Source organism: Hipposideros armiger, unplaced genomic scaffold, assembly GCF_001890085.2.
Source record: "Hipposideros armiger isolate ML-2016 unplaced genomic scaffold, ASM189008v1 scaffold_451, whole genome shotgun sequence".
NCBI lineage: Eukaryota > Metazoa > Chordata > Mammalia > Chiroptera > Hipposideridae > Hipposideros > Hipposideros armiger.
The window spans coordinates 734102-741027 of record NW_017731801.1 but is presented as its reverse complement, the minus strand read 5'-3'; positions in this window follow the sequence as shown (position 1 = coordinate 741027).

Genomic DNA, 6926 nt, shown 5'->3' with positions numbered 1-6926 from the left:
AGAAGCCAGCGACTGATCTGCCTCGCCAGAGAAGAGCGCAATGATGGTGCCAACTTGGGCCAGTGAAGCAACATCCTCCACAACTAGACTGAAGAACAATACAACAGCAACTTGTCTGTTCCCCTTCCCCCAATTCCCCAGCACTGTTCCCATCCCCCCTTCCCCAATTTAAAAAAAAAAATTCTACTCAAAGTCATGTGCTCCTGTATCTCGACATAGTGTTTGACCCTGAACATACAGTATACATTCTCCTCGATTTTCTTCACTGAGTAACTGTTTGAAATTAGAATTCTTCCTTTGAGTTAACTGTAACCTGGAAAGCTGGCTGGTATACATACATACACTGTACATTTGTTGTTTAGCATTAGAAGCTGCAGGGGAGATGAGGTGGGCGTGGGCCGGGGTAGCCCTACACAAATGTGCAAACATGCCTGTTTCTGTGCTGTTACTTCATGCAGCTCTATAGCACCTTCAGATTTCCATGGGTCAGGCTCCAGGTCAAGTGTAACCTCTGTCCAACCCCCTATTCTGTATTACTATCACCTCAGAGACAAGGCTCTGGTTTTCTGTATGTCATAGCTGCTACATAGGCCCTGTGGCCTTCTGGTTACAACTTTTTTTTTTTTTAGCTGAGCCATCCTGCTACCTGTTGGCAGCTCAGCGGCAACTCAGCTCGGGCTGGACTCGAACCGCTGTTGCTCAGAGCTTAAACCCTTGAGCGAGCTCTTAACCAACTGAGCCACTCGGCCGGCCCTCCCTGTGGCCTTCTATCACCCTTGCTTTCAAATACTAAATGCCCACAGAAAGAATATGAAATTGAAGTGCATTTGATCTCTCCCTAGAGCATGACCTTTGCTTTAGATGCATGATACCAAGCAGAATTCCTTTAAAGTTGGTAGCATTTAGATGACACCCTTTCCTAATTCCTGTGGTTAATTTTTTTTTTTTTAATTTCCATTTCTTAGTAAATTTAAATGGAAGTCTGAGAAATAAAGCTGGGTTCACATATACATCTTCTCCCAAATCTGGAACCATAATATTTAAATGTAAATGATATTTAAATATTGCTTTTAGTGGCAATAATAAAGTCCTTAGTTTTGACCTGAGGTCCTTACTTACTATGTGACTATTAGTCAAGAATTAATAGACTTATTGCTTAATGTAAAAGTATGGTGTGACTTTGGCTTTGGGTAAATCCTCTACCTTTTCTTTTACTCAAATTTCTTATTCATCAGATGAAAGTTTTGATAATAAGTTCACTAAAGTTGTACGATAATCTAGAAGTCTCTATGTCACTGAATATATATTGTACTGTATAAAACCACTATCTCTCCCAGAGTTCTTCCATTTAGAAAGAGCCTGATTTTTTTCTTTTACTTTGAAAACCTAACGTGACCTTGATCCTCAACCTGTTCATTTCTTTCACAAACATGTGGTTGAACATTGTGGAAGCCCTTCAGTACAGAGAATAATTCATTGCCCTTGAAGAGCTCTGACTGAGTAGGGGGCATTCAGGTAACAGAGCCCATTATAATTCAATATGGAAAATGCCACAGCAGAAGAGGAACAATTAGTTAAGGGAAATTGCTTTTTCTTGTCACACTGACGTACAGTATGGATGAGGTAATTGCACCTTGAGATTCTCAGCTAACAGGCTTTATTTAAACATAGGCTTTAGAGGAGACATAAAGGTATTTGCATCACTGGCCCATGATTAACTGGTACTGACAAAGCCATTTTTAAACCCTCTAAGCCTCAGTTTCCTTTTTTTGGAAAAAAAGAAATCAAGGTAGTTGCCTACTTAGCAGAGCTCTTGTAAAGATGACACATAAGTGGAAAGTGTCTGGCAGAGTAGCAGTAGACCTCCAAATAGAGATGTTGGTTTTTGTTTATTTACTTATTCAATAAATATTTATTGAGTGTCCACTTGGTATTGGAGATGAGAATAAGACTATAATGTTCTCCTCACAGGGCTTACACTCTAGTAAGAAAAAACAGATAATATACAAAATCAATCAATCAATCAATCAATCAATCAATCAATCAATCAAATAATTGCAGGCTGTGATAAGAGCCAGTAAGTAAATAAAGAAAGTTACATGAGAGAAAGTACAGGGGTGGGTAGGGTGGGGCAAGTAACTTTAGATAGGCTGAGCAGGGAAGGTCTCTGAGAGGACATGGAATTTAGGTGAACACTTGAAAGATAAGAAGAAACAATCCACGATAGGGAGGAAAGAAAGATCATTCCAGGCAGAGAACAGAGAGTTCTATTTCTTTCTCCTCTTCTTCCTCTCCTTTCCCTTGTTCTTTTTCATCTTTTCTACAGAGGGGCTCACCATTAATTAATATCTGAGGCCTCATTTCTGAGCTGTTTTGTTATGTTTAACAGATTCATGGGCCAAGTGTTTTCAGTTGTTAAAAGTAAAATTAACTGGGCACACAGGGTGTTCTTTAGAAGTCTACCATTGAGGTAAATTAAAAAATGGTTTTATAGATTGATTCTGAGTAAAGATACACTTATTCTACTATAGTGTTTCCCAGTCATTTTTATTATTTAATTTTAAAATCATTATTTACCCCCAAATTGTATTTAGTAAGCAAAAATGAGCTAATCTTTCTATTTGTTATTAATAAAAACCATCAATGCCAGAGTTTCTGATTGAATTGCATCACTAATTGAGAAATTCCAATTGAAGGCAGAATTTTAATTGTTCTCTGTGTTACTGAGGGTAAGCACATAGTTTCATAAGGCTTTTTGTTTTATACACACACACACACACACACACACACACACACAACTCAGGGATATTTTTTACTATAGAGGAGGACACAGATGTGTGGAGTCCGTGAGACAAGACCCACTAGTTCTGGAGAATTAAAATTCTAGAGTTAAGCATGTAGAATTAAAACACTCATTTTTGGCTTTTAATCTTCCCTCAAGATGATCTATGCATATTATTATAGATAATTCTTTAAGAATACTCTGCATATCAATTATCCATGCTAGGCATTCAAGTTTGGTTGTAAGGAAGCCATTTTGGCATTTGTTCTAAGGTTGGGTCCTATACCACTCCTTTTCGCCTGCCCATTTCAAGTTGTCTTCTATTTCCTCTAGGTTGTAAAGATCAGAAGGCACAGATCACATCTATTTTTCTTGTCATTATATCTCAAACACACATAATAGGTAATTCAAATATTTTATGATTCAAAACAGTCTGTTATTTATCAGCCTCTGGCCTGGATCCTTTGTGGTAAACCTGAGTCTATACTTGAGGTCTTCTGCCTGGGATGCATCCATCCTTAATTTTATTTTCTGAAGGAGTCTTTCAAGCACGCTGGGGTGAAACAGGTCAAACTGCATGCAGTCTCTGACTCTATTTATCTTGAAGTTTTCATTGCTTTCATTTTAGAAGTCTAGCTTAACTTGACCTTCAGTGAAATATTTACTATGTGAGCATTTTAATATTTAATATTTTATCTTTTAGTATTTTCACTTGCTTTGCATTTTATTGGGAGCTTATGGGGGGAAACGAAAAGGTCAAAACAAAGGAGCAGCCTAGTTGATAGCAGGTGCCCTAAATAAGAGGCTGCTTTTTCCATATCAGCTTCTCAGAAAATCCTCTTAACTTTTTAAAGTAGGCATCGCTCTCATTCTAAGGGGCCCATTTGATCAAATGCACTGCATTATGGGAAAGGCATGCAGCTATCCCTCCCTCTTGATTTCTTAATTGACTTCCACCTAATTCAATTGCTAAATCAACTCATCCTATCCATTCCATCTGTAAAATGTACGGATGGATGCCCTAGGTAGTAGGCTGTCTCCTTACTACTACTGTTTCTGTCGTTTAGGTGGTTTGCTGATCAAGATTCAGTTGTGTTTGTTCACGAACTTATTCATTCCAGTTGTATTTGTTGTTGTAGTTCCATGATATAATTAAATATTATGTTAACTGATGATATATGAATGCACAGGGAAAATTATAGATTTTATTAAAATTAAATTATTGTGGTAATGGTATCATGGGTGTATGTGTATGCCGAAACTCATCAAAATGCATAAATTAAATATTTGCAATTTTTTATATATTAAGTATACTACAGTAAAGCTAAAACATAACTTGAAATATTTTTAAAAAATAAATGAAAAGGTTTGTAAAGATTCCATAAAGTTAGTTCCCTAAAAAATTGGGCGTGGACAACACAGTTGTAAAATATTGGAAAAAATCATACAAATCCAGAAAAATTTTTCTTAGATTGCTTCAAAAGTATAATTAACTTCTTCGCTTACCTTAAAAAATGTATACATTGTACATGACACATTATTGGTGCAATTTAGTAAAAAATGGCAATGTAACTTCATCATTGGATCAAACAGACAATAAAATAAAATAAAACTTTGGTCATGAAGTCATAAAACATAGAAAAAAACCTTCTGACATTGGTCTTGACAATGATTTTTTTGGATATGACACTAAAAGCGCAAGCAACAGAAGCAAAAATTAATTATTTGGATTACATCAAACTAAAAACCTTCTCTATAGCAAAAGAAACAATCAACGAAATGAAAAAGCAACCTATGGAATGGGAGAAAATACTTGCAAAACATATACTTTAAAAGGGGTTAATATCCAACATATATAAATAACTCATACAACTCAATAGCAAAAAATCAATCTGGTTTAAAATGGGCACAGGAACTGAATAGACATTTTTTCCACATAAGACATACAAATGGCCAACAGGAACATTAAAAGGAGCTCTACATCATTAATCACCAGGGAAATGCAAATCAAAGTCACTATGAGCTAGTACCTCACACCTGTTAGAAGGGCTATCATCAGAAGATAAGAGATAACAAGTGTTATTGAGAATGTGGAGAAAAGAGAATCCTTGTGCACTGTTGGTAGGCATATAAATTCGTAAAGCCACTATGAAAAACAGTATAGAGGTTTCTCAATAAATTAAAAATAGAACTACCATATGATCTAGCAATCTATCTTTCTGTTTATCTATCTATAATAAAATACATAAAATGTGATATATATATACACACACACACACACACACACATATATATGCAAAATTGAATATTATTTAGCCATAAAAAGAAAGAAATCTTGTCCTTGGCAATAATATGTATGGTACTTGAGGGCATTATGCTAAGTGAAATAAATCAGACAGAGAAAGACAAATACTATATGATCTCTTATATGTAGAGTCTAAAATAGTTGAACTCATAGAAACAGAGAGTACAGTGATGATTACCAGGGGCAGGAGGGTAGGGGAATCAGGGAGATGTTTATCAAAGGGCAGAAACCACCAGTTATTAGATGAATAATTTTTGGGGATCTAATGTACAGCATGGTGATTATAGTTACTAATACTATATAATATACTTAAAAGTTGTTAAGAGAGTAGATCTTAAATGTTCTCATCACAAAAATGAAATAGTAATTATATGATGTGATGTGATGGAGGTGTTAGCTAATATTATGGTGGTAATCATTTTGTAATATGTAAGTGTATCAAATAAACACACTTCTTAAATTTATACAATGTTATACATCAATTACATCTCAATAAAGCTGGAAAAATATTAAGGGGAATAAATGAGTATTATGTAGTTTATGTTAAGTTAAAATATGTATATAGCGAAATAAGTCAGACTGAGAAAGGCAAATACCATACGATCTCACTTATATGTGGAATCTACAAAACAAAATAAATGAACAAACAGAACAGAAACAGACTTGAAAAAATAAATGTGGGGAGATCCAAGATTCCGGAGTAGATAAACATTGTGCCTGCTTCCTTCCATGAGCAAATTAAAATTACAACTAAATTATAGAACAATCAACCTGGAGAACCATCTGAAGTCTGGCTGAACAGGAGCTTTATAATTAAGAATATAAAGAAGAAGCCATGATGGGACTGGTAGGAGGGACGGAGATGTGGAACTGGCTAACCCCAAACCTCTGTGTAGCAGTTGAGAACCGGGAGGGATCTCTCAGGTGCAAAGATTCCCCTCAGAGAAGTGAGGGACTGCAGCCCCACAAAGACCTCCCTAGTACAGAGTACTGGTTCTGGGAAAAGGAGCCTCCACAACATCTAGCTGTGAAAATCAGTGGGGATTTTGACCACTCAGGTGGGATGGAAGGCAGCGGGAAACCCAGGTGTCTTCTTAAATGGCCCGTGCACAGACTCGCTCATTCACAGGCACTCACCTTGGGTTCCAGTGGAGGGACAGTAAGTCCGGGGAAGTCAGAGGCATACGGAGGGCAGGCTGAGTTGTGTGGCTTCAGAACAAGGGCTGGAGGGCAGTCAGCATTTTTCCTGTGAGAAGTCCTTCTCCTGAGCAGCTGGGAGGCTGACACCATCTTTCCTGTGTTGAGCCCTCCTGCTACGCTTACAGCCAAATCTGAACCTGATTGGTCTGGTGAGCTCTGCAGCTCCATCCTGCTGACTCACTGGGAATCTGCCCCACCCAACTCCCCCAACACCAGTGGTACTTTCTCCAAGAATGGATAAGGAGCAGGTGGTACACATATATAATAGAATATTGCCTGGACAGGGAAGGAAATGGGTTCTTGCCGTCTGTGGTGGCATAGATGGACTTGGAGGGAATTGCACTGAGTGGAGTATCAGAGAAAGACAGATGCAATGAGATTTTGCTTATGTATTGAATCTAAAGAATAAAATAAACAAACAAAAACAAACTCACAGATACAGAGAACATCTTGATGATTGCCAGATGAAAGGGGGGTGGGAGGATGATTGAAAAAGGGGAAGGGATTAAAAGGTACAAATTGGGGGCCGGCCGAGTGGTGCATTGGTTAAGAACTGGCTTGGGATGCCAGAGGGCCCCGGTTCGGATTCCACATATGAGGGCCAGTGACACTGCCCTCCACAGCTAAGATGCTGAACAA